Genomic DNA, 19,552 nt, shown 5'->3' with positions numbered 1-19,552 from the left:
TGTGGTTGTATCTTCTAATCTATTCCATTGATCTTCGCCTCTGTTTTGATTCCAATACCATGTTGATTTTACTACTGTTGCTTTGTAGTATAATTTCAAGTCAGGGATTGTGATGCCTCCTGCTTTGCCTTTGCTGCTTAGAATTGCCTTTGTGATTCTAGGTCTCTTCTGGTTCCAGATGAAATTTAGGAGTGATTTCTCTAGATCTATAAGGTACGTTGATGGTATTTCTATTGGGATTGCATTGAATCTGTATAAGAGTTTTGGGAGAATGGCCATCTTCACAATGTTTGTTCTTCCTATCCATGAGCAAGGGATGTCTTTCCATTTTCTGAGATCATCTTCAATTTCCTTTTTCATGGTATTATAGTTTTGACTGTATAAGTCTTTCACTTCTTTCGTAAGAGTAATTCCTAAATATTTCATTTTTTTGCTTGCTAATGTGAATATTCCAGTTTCTCTTATTTCCCTCTCTGTGATTTTGTTGTTTGAGTATAGGAATGCTATTGATTTCTGAGTATTGATTTTGTATCCAGCCACATTACTGAATTTATTTATTGGATCTAAGAGTCTTTCAATGGAGTTTAGGGGATCTTCTATGTAGAGTATCACGTCATCTGCAAACAATGACAGCTTAACTTCTTCTTTTCCTATCTTTACCCCTTTTATTTCTCTTTCATGCCTAATTGCTCTGGCTAGTACTTCCAATACTATATTAAATAGGAGTGGTGATAAAGGACACCCTTGTCTTGTGCCTGATTTTAAAGTAAAGGCTTTCAATTTTTGGCCATTTAGTATGATGCTGGCTGTTGGTTTGTCATAAATGGCCTTTATTATATTGAGGTAAAGACCATCTATTCCAATTTTCTGTAGAGTTTTTATCATGAATAAATGTTGGACCTTATCGAAGGCTTTTTCTGCATCTATAGAAATGATCATGTGATTCTTATTTTTGGCTTTATTGATATGGTGGATTATATTTATTGATTTGCATATGTTGAACCATCCTTGCATTCCTGGAATGAATCCCACTTGTTCATGGTGTATAATCTTCTTGATGATTTGCTGGATCCTATTTGCCAATATTTTATTGAGGATTTTTGCATCTGTGTTCATTAGGGAGATCGGTCTATAGTTCTCTTTTTTAGTTGGGTCTTTCTCAGGTTTTGGTACTAGAGTAATATTTGCTTCCAGGAATGACTTAGGAAGGATTGCTTCACTTTCAATTTCATTGAATAGTTTGAGGAGTGTCGGCATTAGGTCTTCTTTGTATTTCTTGTAGAATTCTGCAGTGAATCCATCTGGGCCTGGGCTCTTCTTGGTGGGTAAGGACTTAATTACATTTTCAATTTCAGTAACAGAGATTGGGTTATTCAACAGTTTTACATCCTCTTGATCTAGCTTTGGCACTTCATATGCTTCTAAGAATCTGTCTATTTCTTCTGTGTTATCAAACTTTTGAGAGTAGAGGTTTTCGAAATAGGTGTTGATGATCTTCTGTATTTCTATTGGGTCTGTAGTGATTTCTCCTTTTTCATTTCTTATTGCATGAATTTGAGCTTTTTCTTCCCTTTTTTTAATAAGGTTGGCTAGGGGCTTATCGATTTTATTTATTCTTTCAAAGAACCAACTCTTTGATTTGTTGATTCTTTGGATTGTTTTCTTAGTCTCTATTGCATTGATTTCTGCTCTGATTTTTATAATTTCCTCTCCTTTTGGCTTTGGGCTTGACTTGCTCTTCTTTTTCTAGCTGTTTGAGGTGCAGCATCAAGTTATTTATTTGTATTTGTTCTGTTTTCCTGATGTGGGAACTCAGTGCAATAAATTTTCCTCTGAGGACGGCTTTCATTGCATCCCACAGATTCCGGTAAGTTGTATCTGTATTTTCATTTTCTTTTAGGTATTGTTTGATTTCTTCTTTAATTTCTTCTGTGACCCACTGATTACTCAAGAGTGTGTTATTCAGTTTCCATGTGTTTGCGGGATTTTTGCAGTATCTTTTATCATTAATTTCTAATTTCATAGCGCTATGATCCGATAACATGCAAGGGATGATTTCAGCCCTTTTGCACTTGTTTAAATATGTTCTGTGAGCTAATATATGGTCTATTTTAGAAAATGATCCATGTACTGCTGAGAAGAATGTGTATTCTGATGTTGTTGGGTGGAACATTCTGTATATGTCTATCAAACCCATTTTTTCACAGGTGTGATTCAGTTCTGTTATTTCTTTGCTCATTTTCTGTCTGGTTGATCTGTCCCTTGGTGTCAGTGGCGTATTAAGGTCTCCTGTTACAATTGTGTTATTGATAATTTGAGTTTTCATTTCTGTTAATAAATGTTTTATATAACTGGGTGCTCTGGAGTTTGGTGCGTATATATTTAAGATAGTTATCTCTTCCTCTTGGAGTTTTCCCCTTACGAGTATGTAGTGACCTTCTTTGTCCTTTATGGTCATTGTTGGTTTAAAGTTCACGTTGTCTGCAAACAGAATGGCTACTCCTGCCTTTTTTTGGATTCCTGCTGCATGAAGAATTGTTTTCCATCCTTTGACTTTCAATCTGTGACTATCCTTCTGGGTTAGATGGGTTTCCTGTAAACAGCATATGGTTGGATTTTGTTTCTTGATCCATTCTGCTAGTCTGTTTCTTTTGATTGGTGCATTGAGACCATTTACATTAATGGTTATTAGTGTTAAATGCTGGTTAATTGTAGGAATGTTATCTCTCAGCTGTTGCATCTTTATCTTTCTGTTCTGTTTAATTATTTGCTTTGCTTAGTGGTTTTTTCCTTTGTGTATCTAAACTGTCTTTCAATATTTTTTGCAGGGTCGGTTTGGTGTTCATGAAGTTCTTCAGCTGTTCTTTGTCATGGAAGTATCGTATTGCACCATCTATTTTGAATGATAGTTTTGCAAGATATATGTGTCTTGGTTGGAAATCATTTTGCTTTAGGATCTGGAATATTTCACTCCATGCTCTTCTTGACTCTATCGTTTTTGCTGAGAAGTCTGCTGTGATTCTGATAGGTTTTCCTTTATAAGTGATCTGTCTTTTCTCTCTGACAGCTTTTAATAATCTATTCTTGTGTTGGATTTCTGGGATGGTGATTATTATATGTCTGGGTGTAGTTTTATTTTGGTTATGATTGTTTGGAGTTCTATATGCTTCACTGATCCTGATGTCAGTTTCTGATCTCATGCTTGGGAAATTTTCAGCTATTACTTCTCTAAATATCCTCTTGACATCCTTTATGATGTCTCCCTCTCTTTCATTAATGTCTATCATTCTTATGTTATTCTTCTTTGCATCGTCTTGCAGTTGTTGAATTGTTGTTTCCTGATTCCTTGTTATTTTCAAAAGATCTTTCCTTTCCTGTTCACTGGCTGCAATCATGTCTTCAAGGTCTGAAATTCTATCTTCACTTTCATTCAGGCGGTTTTTACAACTTTCAGTGGAGTTTTTTATTTCCTGTACATCTCTGTGCATCTGCATTATGTATTCTGTTTGTTTCTTATATTGCTCGTCTAGGGATTCTATCTTTTTGTTTAGTTCCTCCAATTTTTTATCTGTGTTTTCTTTAGATATATTTAGAATCTCTTTCATTTCTTTTATCATTTCTTCTTTTATCTGGGAGATTATTTTGATTTTGAATTTCTTTAAAGCTTCCTGGAGTTGCTTGTCAACTTCAGTAGCTATTATGTCCAATATATGAGGTGGATGGGATATATTTTCTTCTATATACATTGCTCCTAGGGTTTCCTGAGATGGGCTGGAGGTTTGAGGTTGTAATTTGGTCTTTCGTTTTGTCATTTTCTATATTTCTGTGTTTCAAGTGTTATTTGAAAGCTTCCTCCGGATCTGTTGAAAATCCCCTTCTATGTTTGGAACCACTGAGACTCTGACACTGCACTACCCCAAGCCATTGGGCCTATAGAACCAGTGGCCCTCCTCTGCCTGCTCAGAACTCCGCAGTTGCAGACAAGCTGGGCCTCAGGGACACTGTGCGCCCACCTGCCCCTTGGAAGATCCACAGCTCTTCAATCGCAGCCGGGTTAGGGTGCTCACCACAGGCCGCAGTGCCTCAGGAGCCTGTGATCCCTCCCTGCTTGCAGAGATATTCACAGTGGTCCAGACAAATTAAGGGACTTCTACAGGCACTCCAGATCCGCCCAGCTCCTCCTCTGCAGGCAGATGGCTAGGCGCGGCTGGGCTTGGGGGTTAGTGTAGGCCCGCCCATCCGTCAGGAGTTCAGCAGACTTCCAAGTGTAGCCGGGAGGGATGGGGAGGCGGCTGTAGTGGCCTCTAACCCACTGCTCCACTTCACTGCACCCAGAAGCCTGGGGGGTCCGGAACAGTCTGAGATTTGGGCAGACTGTGCTGGGCACTCACCACAGGCTGAGGTGCCTCAGTAACCTGCGATCCCTCCCTGCTTGCAGAAATATTCAGTCCTTCAGACAAAGGAAAGGGCTTCTGCAGGCACTCCGGATCCTCCCAGCTCCTCCTCTGCACCTGAACAGCTACTTTGAAGAAAAAGAGACATTATGGTATCCATTGCAGATTTCCTGTCATCATACTATGAAATCCAGTAATAATTTTATTCTTTTTGTAGAGTGGTTTTAGCCTGTTTTGTATTGTTAAATTTCAGCATAACATGAAGGTATGGACAGCTATTTTAAAGAGGACAAGGAACATTATGGCAGCCATTGTTGATTTCCCTATTGTCTGGTTTTGGAGTCCTATAGTGCCTTTATTACTCTGTCATGATCAGTTTAATACTATTTTGTTGTGTATCAATTCATTGTGTGTGAAGATATAGACAGACAACTCTTTAGAGGAAACTAAGAGACATTATGATAGCCACTGTTGATCTCTTATTGTCTTGCTTTGAAACCCTGTGTCACTTACATTGTTTTCTTCTGATCCGCTGTGTTGTGCTTTGTTCTGTTTTGCTTTACCCTCTTTAAAATAAAAAAAAAACACTTCTTAATGCTATAATCACTGCTTGACCTAATATAGTTTTCAAGCTCAGTGTTTGACATAATTTCTCAAAACTTCAGAGTCCACCAAGGATCCCATACAAAAGCAGATAACACACTTATAGCAAATTTTAAAAATCAGTTTTTAAATTGAAAATAAAATATAACAATTAAAAATAAAAAAGACTTGTTGTCTTCTTATCCCAGCATTTAGAAGTATGAGGCAGAATAATCAACACTTCAAGAGCAGCCTGTGTTACATTATGAGTTCAAAGCCAGTCTAAGCCAGGACGTGAGACTCGTCACAAAAAAAACCAAACACATAAATAATAAAATAATTAATAGTTTCTACTGAGAAGGAAGTTAATATTGCCTGTAATCCTTTCCAAGGTCTCTGAATTGTTGATGAATATCTTAAAATTTTCATCTTACCTAATCTTTAGTAGTTTTGTTTGCTTAGTATGTATAATAAATCAGAATACCTTAACTTATCATTCATATGGACTAGAAAAAGTGTTTGACAGTTTTGTCAGGTAATTTAAAATGCTGGATTGCATATGGACTCAAAAATTGTGAAGTTATTTCTCACTCGTCAAGGAAAATTTACATCGCATTGCTTCCTGGAAATTAATCTGTTAGAATCACAAAATTCATATTCCCAGAAAGGCATGCAGGTTAACCTCACTGTAGCAGAAAATGGTATTTCTGATAACTGACATCAAGTCACTTAAACACAAGAGAGATGATAAAATGAAATTAATGTTTCTTAGTTAATTAACTACCATAATAAAATGCCACAGAAAACAAAATGCACAGAAAAGATATATAATACATTTAGGACAAATAAAGAAATAGAGGCTGGAAAAAAATAAACATGAGACATCTTAGAGTTAAATACAAAAATATAAAACTAGTCCTAGTCTCTTGAACATTAAAAGTCATAGATGCTAAGTAGAATGTAAACTAATATTTACCCTAAATTTAATTGTATAGTATTTTATACATGTAAGATATCTAACGTGCTATGGCCAAAAGAATTGGGATAATTAATAAAAGTAAATTAATTGTAAACATGAAGTGTTAAGGAGAAGAGTTGAACCTCTGAGGATAAAGTTCTAAGTTTTATGCAGTTACTGGCCTCTGTCACCTTAACAACCCTTTTCTTGAGTTAATATTGAGATAATGGCAAAATTTATATGATACCATTTTTTGGTTATCAGGGCATAAATGACGGCCCCACTTCTTTTTCCTTTCGTACTGGGAGAGGTTTTTAATAGACAAAAACCCACCTGAATTACTCTGGTCTGAAATTCAGATCACGTAGGACTGTTAATCGTTTAACAGATGAACCCTTAATAAAGGCTGCACCATTAGGATGTCCTGATCCAACACTGAGGGTGTAAACCCTATTGTCGACATGAACTCTAAAATAGGACTGGCCGGTTAACCCTAGGGTAGCTGGTCCGTTGATGAAAAAAGTTTTGGGTCAGTTGGTGATAAGAACTTCGACTTGTAGTGTCTAAGTTAGTATCATTGGAAGGTTTTATTCTCCGAGGTCAACCCACCTGAAATTATTAGTCTAGGTATATTTGTTTTTGTGCCCTTGTGGCTTTGAGGTAGGTTGAGTAAACTAATAAATTAAAGCTCCATAGGGTCTTCTTGTCATTATGTTATCCCCATGTTTTCATGGGGAGATCAAGAGACAAGTTAAGCCCTCATCTAGCCATTTATGAGTCCTTATTTAAAGAACAAGTGATTATGCTACCTTTGCATGCTCAGGATACGTGGCCTTTGAACTGATGTCACTGGGCAGGCAGTGCCTCTAATACTGGAAAGGCTAGAGATGATGTTTTTGATAAACTGGTGGAATTTATGTTTGCAGAGTTCCTTTTGCTTTGTTTTGTTTTTCTTGGATAGCACTCCGGTGTTGGGTTTACAATTAGTTTAATAAGAACACTACTGACGGGTCTCGTCTTATTAAATTGTTAACAATCAAGTGTATATTTGATTTAAGCTTGTGCAGGGAGAATGATTTCTTGTTACTAATATTAACATTATTTCTTCCATATAATTATAGATTAATCCAATTGTTTGTCATGGGTTCATTAAGTTTTATTGGGATTAAGAGCTGTGTGGTTTGTTGAGCTTGAACGCTTTCTTAATTCATGGCTGCTTTTAGGCCAACTACGAAGGTCTTACCTTTTACCCACTGTTGAAGGTTGTTTCCTTGTTCTAAAGAGCTGTCCCTCTTTAAAGTAAATTTTAAGTTTTCATTGAATTTGGAAATATTTTAGGAAAACCTAAAGCTGAACTATGATTCTTACTTGGATACCAGCTATCATCAAGCTTAGTTGGCTTTTCACCTCTACTTCTAAAACTTCTATTTTGCCACATAGATGAATTTGCTCTGTTAGCTGTTTGGAAGTAGCTCATTTGGTTTTGGGGTGGTGGACTTCATTTCACTTTGCCAAGTTGGTTCTAGTTAATTCATTATACAATGCTTACCTTGTTATGACTTGTCCCCTCTTAGATTTATTAGTTTTAGATTGAAAACTTTTGAGTACTTGAAGAGAGTGAAGAGCAGTGTGTACATGCTTCATTGCCTAGTTCAACCAAGCTCTCTATTTTTGGTTTACTACTAAATCCTTCTTAGGTCCTTAGGTTTCACAAAGATTGGGGTCTACAGGTCTTCAGTAAGAAAATGTAGCCCATTTCTTCCCACTCCATTGGCTACACCTTGACCTAATGTTTTTAATGTAATATACTTGTGCTTGCTTTATTTCCATAATTGGGTTTGCTGAAGATGGCAGTATATAGGCTAGATTAGCAAGGGGTGGTGAGGTGTATCGGGGTTTATCAATTATAGAACAGGCTCTTCTAGGTGGGTGTAAAGCACTGCCAAGTCCTTTGAGTTTTAAGTTTTTGCTAGTGGTTCTCAGGCAAAAACTTTTGTTATGCAAGTTTTTATGTTTACAGCTAAGCATAGTGGGATATCTAATCCCAGTCTGGGCCTTAGCTTTCCTATGTTCAGACTTATTAAGATTACTTTCATTTTTGGTTTAGACTTTTATCTGGAGTTTTCTATGACTTGGATAAAGCTTAGACTTACTTTTGCCTTTCTAAAACACTTTTACACCGGGTTTTATTAATTTGGGTTAATCGTATGACCGCGGTGGCTGGCACAAAATTTACCAACCCTGGTAGTTTCATGACTTAGTCAAACTTGCATTATTGCTTAATTTTTACTACTGCTGTCTCCCATGGGGTTGTGGCCAAGCAAGGTGTTGAGAGGTACTTTGTAGTGTGCTTGATACCCACTCCTTTTAGCCTAAGATGTGGTGCACAGTGCATTTTCACTGGCATGGGAATTCTTGCATGTATAATTCTGCAAACAATTAATAAAAAGGCCAGGACCAAACCTATTGTTTATGGATTCAAGAACGCATCTAGGCATTTTCAGTGCCTTGCTTTATATATAAGCTACATTAACTTGGATGCGAGTATATTATTGTATATTATAGTTCATAGAATGGGTAACTCTGTAATCTCCATCCTATGAATGCAAATGGGTTTGTGTTGTGACAGGGTAATAAGGTTATTATACTATTTGGATGTTAGCTATTCTTCATCCTTCTTCATGTTATTTTCTACAAATTATAACTATGAAACAAAAAACCATCTTACTTTCACAGACTAAAAATTTCTCACTTAGAGATGCAAAACTTTTATTCTGTGGTTTAAAATAAAAGGTTAAAAAATCTGAATCAAGCTTTTTAAGGATTTATTTTCTTTTCCACACACCAAAAATACGTTCAGTGTTCTAGCAGATGCTTGGTTGTGTTCAATTCTAGAAGACTGAATATATTTTGCTGGTGGCAAGTCAGGAAATCTATTAAAAATATTTATTTTACTTTATAGATGATAATTCTAAATATACAGTGTGCTATCTTATCTATTTCCTCTCTAAGCCATATGAAGTCTTATTGCCAAATTCTCTGTGATTGAGTTCTCCAAACTGGTTTCCCCTCCCCAAGAACTGTGAAATATTACTCTTAAATTCATGGTCTTTCCTCCCAAAATAAAATATTTTGAACAATTAAAATATAGCATATTCATTATTGTAATAATTACTTTGGATTAACTGACATTTTACATTTCCTCTTTATTGACATCAGTGTCTTGTTATCTAATGATATTTATCTATCTATGATCACTACCAAGAGCTCTCAAAATTTCTGAGAATTATCTACCATCAGTTCTTAACAACTAACTTCAGCAAAGTACAAAGTGTAACACAATTCCATTCAATCTGTATTTCCAAAGCATGATTTTCCTTAAAATATGGCTGTTTTTCGAAAAAGAACCATTTTGACTCGTCTTCTCTAACTACGATAATATAGTTGGAATAATACTTATGTGTGTGGAACACACACACACACACAGAATTTACATATAGGGCAAATTTCATTATTTGAAGGTCTATGAGCTCATCCTTAATCATATAATGCCTAGTTTGCACTTATTCAGTATACCTTCAACATTATGTGACATTAATTATTACAATCTGATGATGAAATTTGTCACTAAGAACGCTCTCTTTAATAGAGTTTCCATTGTTTTTCTCCTAGGGACAGAATTTATAAGTTTTATAATTTGAATATTCACAATTTGCTGTTTTAGTAAATCAAGTAGCATAAATAAATTTTTAAAAACAAACACAATTATGAAGGAAAATGCGCAAGTTTGCTAAGCTTAAAGCTTCAAAACTTGTTGAAAGGAATTAAGTCTAAGTAAATAAATCAGGTGACTTACTTGGAAGACATAAGAATCTATTAGATGTAATTTCTTAATGTGCAGATTTAACAAAATAAAACCTTGATAAGAAAAGTTAGGGGACATAAAATTAGTTGATTGGAAAATTAATATAGAAATGCAAACTAGTGAATAAAAAGTTATGCCATATATATGTATATCGAGAAGAGCACCAAGCTAGAAATATATGCTACTATTAACTTACTTTGAAACTCATTTAAAGTATAACAACTTAAAAGAGTAGAGAACTGATAAAATAAAATAATGATCAGTGGAACAAAGTAGAATGTTCAAAAGTAGAAGTATATATCATCATGAATTATTTGATGAAGACACCAAGGAAATTCAATAAGAAATGTAATGTCTTTTCAAGACAGTACATGGAGGGTGTGAACTTTAATATTTGCATAATACAGGAAATGTAAAGTTAAATACTACAGAAGAATAATATTTGTATCCATAATACTGATTAAGCAAAATTTCACAGGCAATAGATTACTAAGCATAAAAATGGTAAAAATATGCAACTAGATACACATCGTTAGAAAACTAATATCAACTGTCTTGGAAAAGTGGTTGAGTTAAAATCATCCAAATGGATATTGAAAAATTCATTGATAAAAATCAATCTTGAAGATAAAAACTACCAATACTTTCAGAGTTCTCTGAAAGGCTTATAAAATTACATAATTGCATTGAAAAGTTATTAGACATTTCATTATAAGAATAAATATGCACTCATTTTCCTTTTAATCTTAAGTGCTCTTCCAAGTGACATGAGAAATTACATAAGAATGTTTACAACAGTTTTCGTTTATATGCCACAAAACTGTAAATCATCCAACTTCCCATCTACTGTAAAAAAGACAAAAGTGATATAATTAATCAGTTCAATTCTAATCAGTTATACAAACAATTAACTACAGAGAGTCACACAAACAATAGTGAATAAAAGTAGTAGAACTATTTGATTTGTATGAATTCTTATACTCATGTGGAGTTCAAAAAGAGACAAAAACTAGTCATAGAAATTATAGGATTGTTTCCTTGTATAGATAAATACATAATGACAAAAGAAGAAGAATATTCTTTTTTTTTTTTTTTTTTTTTGCAATACCAGGGATCAAACTCAGATCCTCACACTTGCCAGGCAGGTGCTTATGCTACTGAGCTAAATCCCCAGCCCTGAATAAAATTCTTGAAGATCATGGAAATGTTGATATCTTTACAGCAGGATTGTGTTCAGTACATAAATTTGACCTGTATTTGAAAAAAAAAAAAATACAGCAATTAAGTACAAAAGAATCATGGATCTAATTTAGTCGATATAGTCCACACTTCCTGTAAACACTTTCAATTCAGCTTCATGTTAGAATCTTCAAAGTAGCAGATTTTTTTTTCTGAATAACTAAATCTCATTGTGTCATGTCGTTAGATGTCGCCTGGTTTTTACTAGAAATAGAACCACATAACTTGTCAAAATACATGACAGCAAAATTTTGAACATTTTTCTTTTGAAGTTATCATTTCTTTAATGCACTTGACTTTATTGCAAGAAATATCAAAGATTTACAAGCAACACTCTTTAAAAGGAAAATTTAATCTATATGTTTCACATAATCAGCTTTCTGAGCCATTCCATTCAAAGAATTATTTCTGGTGCTGGTCACTTGATCTTTCATTTATCTTTCTAGAAAAATAACTATGCAGTTTCTTTCATCTCTCTGATAAACTTTGCTTCTGTATGCCAAACTTTAAAACACTGATTTCTGAACCCTGATTTTAATAGACCACTTTTCTTCATCAGTCACAAATATTTTATGCATTCTTTGGACAACAGTTTTGAGTGATGCCTCACTCACTGGTCATTTAACCTTTTTCTGAGTTTCATCTTCCACAAACAGTGCTTCTGTGCATTAGTAAAGGCTTATTTCTGCCTTTGTTATAGTGTCCAAACAGCCTTTTATCAGTGCACTGGTCTATATTATTTGACTTTTCCTTTGAGTTGCGTGTAAGTACAGTTCAGAGGACAGGAAGAAGCATGAGCTGGAGGTGATGATGCACATCTGTAATCCTAGCACTCTGGCAAGCTGCAGCAAGAGCAAGCCAAGTTCCAATCCTGACTTTGCTAATTTAGAGGACAAAAGTTTTTTTAAAAGGGGTTAGGATATAGCTTAATGCAAAGGCCCTGGGTCTAAACTTCTGCAGAACTAACTAACTGGCTGAATAGATGAATAAACAAAGAAAAGATGTGTATTATCCAGTGAAGCTCTTATGCCAATGACTACCACGCTAGGTTCTAATTTGATGAAACTATCTTTTACCACTTCAATGCATTTTAATGAAACTGTCTTGTACCACTTAAATGAAATTTAGCTTGTAGAAATGTTATAATTTACAATAAATGTCTTAGTAACATTTTTAGCTAAATTTCAGTTTTGAATTTTAGTACTAAATTCTAGGAGTGATTTAATGGAATAGTTTAGATGGAACTAGCTGTTACTAGGTACATACTTATTTGTAAAAATGTTATGCCAATATTTGTTAAGTAAATAATAATCATATATTAAGTTATTTTTATTTTTCCCTATAATAATGCAATCTTTAAATATACAAGATGAGTTTAGTATAATCAGTAGCTAGTCTTCACCATAATGGTGAAGAACAGAGAATTTGTTACATGCTAGAATATACTGATTAGGTAGGTCCTAATATTTACTGGAAGATGGCTTCAAAATTTTGTGACATGTACAGCAAAAAAAAAAAAAATTGTGACATGTACAGCAAAAAATGAGATATTAAAGGAAGCTGTTAAGAATAAATACCAAAAATACTTTTCAGATATGATATCCTGTCACAATTATCCCTTGTTAAAATGATTTTGGAGGTGTTACTGTTGTTAGCTAAGATAACAAAATGATCTCATTTTACTTTGTTTCACAGCATTGAATGTGAAATTTGAGCAATGAAATGTATTTTTAAAGACTACCTAAACTGAGCTGAAACAACAGAATTGTGGAATTCAGCTGTGAGTAGAACTGTCTCGGTTTTTTTGTTTTATTTTAAGAAATAGGACAGTATGTCTTAAATCTATTCAAGGCTTCTGATGATCAAGGCATGTGAGAAAAATCTGAATTGAAAATCAGGTTCCTACTATCATGCAAATAGATTGCTTAAAGGAAAAAAATTATTTTGGTACCAAAAACAAGTATATTTTCCTTAACCTCTACAAGGAACATGACTTTGGAATTTGCAAAAAGTCTTAAAAAGACATGTTTTCAAATATTTGCAATAGAAACACCTGAAAAATTCAACCAATACATTTCCTTTGTTTCTCTTGCAATGTGCACACCATGATTCTGTAAGACCTGGCCACACCAGCAGCAGCAGGGCCACACACACCCAGCTCAAGCCAGGCTCAGGTCCCTGAAAGCTGCTGCTCCCCTGGCCACTCCATCACCGTACACCCGCCTTCTTAACCCTAAACTCAGCTCAGAGATTCTCCCACCTCTCACCAGCCTACCTGAAACACCAGCACCTCTCCTGCCACTGCTGTGTGTCTGTTACCGGGACTGTGCCCAAGGAGGTGGCATTTCTGCTTTACCATTGCCGCCCATTCTCAGCCATCACTGCCCTGAGTGAGATTCATTTAAAGTCTTACGCCTCACGACACATTCCTGAAACACAGATGGCAACTGTGAATCAGATGGAAAGAAACGGGTTTCCTTGCAAATTTATTTCATGTACCTTTTGTATATATTGATAGTATTCAGGCTTACTTTTCATAACCACAGAAAATCCCACGTAGCTAAGGTATGGTTTGCCAGGCAAATAAGCTGATTGTATTTAATTATCTACTTTAGTTAAGATCAAAGGCTTCTTTAGATGCTGGTAGGGAGAGTGTACTCCCTGGCTGTTTCTTCAGCCTTCCACTGACATTTTTTTCGGGCACCATTCTGACTTCCAAGACACTCTGTATTATTGCCAGGCCCTTTGCACACTTACCCACTGGCAAGAAACCCTCAGCCTCCCCGGGCTCTGACACAGAATTCCAACTCAATGGAAACTTTCTCTGTGCACACCCCACTCCCCACCCTCCCAGGCCTGACAAAGCCCTGAGTACTTTCAATAAGAGAGCATGGCTCTGGACACATCAGACACCTCTGGACATGCCATCCAGGCCACCATCCACCATTGCCACAGGCAAGCCTCAATAGGTAAAAATAGCACGGTTAATGAGAAAGGATGACTGGGCCTTGTACTCCCTCAGACCGACTTGCCTACCACTTCAGATTCTTCCAGACTTTTGTTTATAGGCACTCAAACTACAGAGGAATTGGAGGTAAAATACAGGTGAGATAACTGTCCTCACAATCAGCAGTGGTCTGGGAGATAAGGAGGCACATTTGAGACATGGTCAGTGACATCTAAGACATGGAGAAACCTAAGCACAGTTAATGCCTTTTTAATTTGGAGGCATCTTTCAGTAGATTTATTTTCTTTGTTGTTGTTTTGTTCTGGTACCAGAAATCAAACTCAAGACCTCATGCTTGCCAGGCAGGCGCTGTACCACTGAGCTACATCGGCAGCCCAGTAAACTTACTGTCGAACTGATAGATAAAAACAAAACTTGTACCTATTAATGGGAAACCATGTGATGTTTGACAAGTGTATAAACTGCATAATACTGAAATCAAAATAAATATACCCCGTCACTCACTTCTTATGCTAAAATCATTTAAAACCCTCTCTTGAAGCTTTTTGAAGTACGCAGTACATACTCTATAATCACTATTGTGTAGGAGTGTACAAAAACTAATTATGTAAATAAAATTATTGTCTACTGAGGACCCACTGGTCAACCTTCACCCATTCTCCTTCCTAGTTGCCCATACCTGGTAACCAGTACTCTGTTCACAAGTTCAACATAAACTTTTTCACAGGCAACAGAGGAATAAGATCATGAAGCAGCTATCTTTCCATCTGCCTTATTTCACTTAAACTAATGTTCTCTGTTTCCATGCATGATATCACAAACAGTAACATACCATTCTTTTTATGACTAAATAATATTCCACTGTGTTCCTGTGCTGCCTGAATCATCTATCAGCTGATGGATACAGGTTATTTCCATTTCTTCATCATTTTGAGTTCACAATGAACTTGCAGGTTCAACTTTCCATCAAAAAATTTTATTACAGATATCCTCTTTCATGAAAATTATTCCTAGTTATATTTTGTAGCTGTTGTAAATGAGATTACTATCTTGATTTCTATTTCAGATAATTTGCTAGTGGCATATAGAATGGCTACTAGTTTTCATATTTCAACTTTTGTGGCTAAAGTCAAAGTTGCCAAATTTATTTGTTCTAGGTGTTTCTACTCCAATCAGGTTTTCTATATACAAGACCATGCCGTGCACAGTCACAATCTGACTTGCTCATTTGCAGTTTGGATGTCCTTCCTTTCTTTTCCCTGTTTTTGCTTACAGGATTTTCAGCACTGTGTTGTCTTGTTCCAGATAATAGAATGCTTGCTTTCTGCTTTTCCCAAATTCAGTATGCTGCTTTCCCTAGCTGACATTTAGATTTCTCGCATCGCCAACTTCCTGACATCTCCACTGTGATTTTAGCTTCAGCCTCTACTTCACTCTGCCTCTCAGGACACACTGCCTGGCATCCTGGGCCATCTGAAAGATGGGAAGCCTCCTAACTCTTGCATTCAGATGATGCTAAGGTCTGCTGCCAGCTCAAGCAGTAGGGGGCACTCCTTGCATTATGGTTGCAGAGGTCTGTGAGTACCCAGAAGGCTGAGCTTCAGGAAAGACTTTCCTAGTAGTCATTACTAAGCTGGATTGCCTGGGGCTCTCTTCCCAAAGCAGTATTTTTCACTTTTGCAGGGAAAGAGGGAATTTTCTATTTCTGGGAATTCCTCAAGTCATGCTTCCTATTGGTCTAGGATGAATTACTTGGCTCCTTTTTGAAGTACTTGGCTAAATTTTTGAGTGGCCACGTTCTCCTCTGCTCCAACTTTGCTGGCCCCAGCTTCAAAGACGTTTTCTGTTGAAATTCAAAATGTCACTCACTGCACACTCAGCTGCAGGGAAGAAGCTGAGCAGATCTCCCCTTGACTCACTCAGGCCTGCTTCTGAGAACCCGAGGGGTCACTGGGCTGTTGGCAGGATTCCCCCACATAGAACTCCATCCACTGCCTGCTGAGGAGAGCAGATAGTGCAGATTCAACAGGCACCATCCCTGTCAGGTAAGGTGCTGAGTAGCTGCCCTGTATAGAGGGGGTAAGGTGTCCCATGGAGGGTATCCAGGGAGGGTCATGCTTGCCAAGTTTCAGCCTAAGAAATCAAAGCAACAAATCATAGGGTGAGTATCTGCAGCCAGCCACTTGTCATGTGCAGATGCTAAGTGCCAATGTGGCCCTGCCCCACTACTTGTGCAAGCCCACGCTCACACATACACTGCCAGCCCTGCCAGCTCCACTTAACCAGAAGCAAGCCAAGGCTCTGCTCTGAAACCAGGAAGGTGGAACTGCAAAGCTCCTGGCAAACACCAGGGAACTCTACTCCAGCACAACTTGGACAGCTCTGCAGCCACCAAGAAGCTTCTGATAGCACTGTCTTCAAAAGACCAATCTGCCCCCTTGTCCTTTGGACAGCCAGCAGAAGGGAGGGGCATCCCTGCCTCAATCCTCTGCCTCAGCCCTGGCCCCTCACTGACATCTTCCTACCTGGTCCCAGAGCTGTCCTTTGTTTAGTGAAGGAGCAGAAGGAGCCTTCTTCCTGCTCACCACCTTCCCAGCTTTGGACAAGGTGCTCTGACTCATGCCCTCACCTGAGGCATTTACAGGGGAGCAAATGCCCCAGGATGCAGGTCCGGGAGCCCTCAGTTCTTCCCCATGACCAGCATGCACTACAGCTGTTCTGACTTTTCACGAGAGCATCGTTGAAATAGGAAAATCAAGTCAGCAGAACTGACTCTGCTCACAAGGTGCGTTAAAGAAGCTTGCTGTAACTAGTCCTCCTCGGCCTCCCTTTTTATGTTCTGCCAACCCAACACCCACAGCCATTGGTAGCACCACTTTATCTCTAGGGATCAGGCCAGAATTCAGTAAGCCTAAAAGGTTTGCTAAGTGAATGGAGAAGTGGTCCTGTTAGAGAAGGTGGAGCTTTTAGGAGCCCATAACTCTCCCCTTCAGCCATGCTGAGGGATCAGGGCAAAAAGTGGGAGAGGAGAGCTTTCTGGCCCCAAGCCCTGTTTCCATTTTGCAGATGGAAAAACTGATTCCTAACATAAAACAAGGGAGCAATGGACTCAGTTCCCACAGAGACAGGGCAGAGAGGTTGCCTCTCTGTTCAAATTTCCTAACATCAGCCAGACCCTCCTCTGACTTCAGAGCACTATAGTGGTGGTGGTAGGGTACTCATGTTCACAGCCTCCATCAGAGCAGCTGCAGGGAGAGAGTCAGGGATCCTAATGGTATATGAGGAAGCAGCCTGATCACAGTCTAAGCACTAAGACCTGAGGTCTCAGTGGCCAGACTGTGGACAGGTTGAAGGACAGCCAGTGGCAGGGCTGCTTTGATGAGCTGCTCCTTCACCAACCAGTGGAGCATCTCCCACCTGGCCCCAGCCCCAGGCTCACATTGCTGATGAGGACAACAACAACAACAACAACAACAACAACTGCAAATTAGGAACATTTACACAGGAATCATAAAACACCAGACCCTGTCCTGAGTTTTTTCTTTTTTTCTTTTTCATTTTTACCTGTACCAGGGATCCAACTCACCACTGCCTGCTTACAAGGCAGGTGACTATGCCTCTGAGCTAAATCCCCACCCCCACCCCTGGGTGTTTTCAATGGTTAAATCCCTCAAACCTCAACAATCCTGTCCTGAGGTGCTGTTACTATTTTCTCTTTACAACAAAATAAGACTTGTTCAGGCTGCACACTGCCCGACAGAGATGCAAAGAGGAGTCATCCAACATCCAAGCCATGTTCCTTGACCCTTGCACTCTACTGCCTTGCTTGTGGAACTGTCTCTGCTCTGGCTGCAGGTCCAGATGCTTCACTGCCTGTCAGCAGGGAGAGTGGCACTATTACTTGTTGGCTCCATCTTGCAGAATAAAACTCAACTGCAAGATTTTATGGGTAAGGGAGTTGGGGTACAGGCATCAAGGAGGGAGACACAGGCCTGCCTGGTGGAACATGGAGGGAGCTGCCCATGCAAAGGTCACGTGCTTCCCAGGCACCCAGGAGAAGATGGCCTGGGAGGGCAGTGCGGCTTGCCCCTGAGGGCTGAGCTGAGCTGAGGCCAGGCTGGGCCTGGCATACAGTTCTCCTGCTCCTTGGCAACGGGTTCTTCTTTAGCAAGGGCTGTCCTTTGGTTTTGGTAGCAGGGTGTTTGGTCAACGGTTTCCTCTATTGTAACACAGACCTTAAAACCTTGATCCCTCAAGCAAAGGTTCAGAAACTTAGAGCCTCACCAAAGCACTTGACTTAGAAAGCTAGATAAAAAAGCAATAAAATGAATCCAGGAAAGGGAAGGAAAGAGGAAGGACTTGATAAAGAAAAAGCAAAAAATAAGGAATTGGGTAAACAGAAAAGCAGACAGAATAAATACAATCAAGAATCGTTACTTGAGAAGACCAATAAACATAGATCAAGATTTGTAAAAGAGGCCCAAATAAGAAAATATAACCAGAAATACAGATGAGACAATATAAAAAAGAGAACATATACTCCACAGTACTTTTTCTGGAAACTATATTATCAAAATCAACTCAAGAACAAGTAATAAAATAAGCTTAGAGCTGGGCATGGTGGCACATGCCTGGAATTCCAGCACTCCGGGGTGCTGATGCAGGAGGATTGCCACAGAGTGGAAGACAGCCTGGGCTATAAAGCAAGTTCAAGCTCAGCCTGGACTATCTGATGAGACTTTGTCTCAAAACACAAAAATAACAGCCCAATAACCTTGGAAGAAAGTGAATAAAATGCCTTTTAAATAACAAGTGTCTCATGCACTTAGCTTCTTGGCTAAGTTTTTTTATTGTTTTTGTTTGGGGCAAATCTTTTAAAGGACATATACTCCTGTTATTAAACTTTCCTAGGATATATAAGTCCAGGAAACTCTTCCTAATCCATTTCACCAAATTAGCATAATCCTGATAGAAAAACTTTCTATGATGCTGCAAACTCCAGTGCACACTCTTGTAAAAGTTAAAGAAAAATGGATCAAAGACTTAAATGTAAGCCCTAAAACTATAAAATTATTAGAAGGAAAATAAGGCATGAATATTCATGATTTTGGGTTAGGCACTGGTTTCTTAGGTATGACAACAACAAAGAAAAAGGAATCGAACTCATGGAAAGCCTTTTGCGCTTCAAAGGGCACTTAGAAAAGTAAAATGATGACCCACAAAACAGGAGAAAACATTTACAAATTGTGCATCTGATTAAGCACTTGTACCTAGAATATATAAGGTTCTCCTATAGCTTATAATAAAAAGGCTAACAAACCAAGTTAAAATGAGCAAAGGATTGGAAGAATAAATGAAATGGTCAGCGAGCACATGAAAAGATATTCAATGTCATCAGTCAATAGGGAAATACAAGTCAAAACCACAATGAAACATCACTTCACACTCACTACAATGATTATAATAAAGAAGCTAGATTAGAAAAATCTTTGCAAAGATGAGAAAATCGGGACCCTAACACATTGCCAGTAGGAATACAAAATGGT

The sequence above is a fragment of the Cavia porcellus genome, unplaced genomic scaffold (assembly GCF_034190915.1).
Source record: "Cavia porcellus strain 051 isolate PalLab524CR breed Dunkin Hartley unplaced genomic scaffold, mCavPor4.1 scaffold_34, whole genome shotgun sequence".
NCBI lineage: Eukaryota > Metazoa > Chordata > Mammalia > Rodentia > Caviidae > Cavia > Cavia porcellus.
This window is presented reverse-complemented; position numbering follows the sequence as displayed.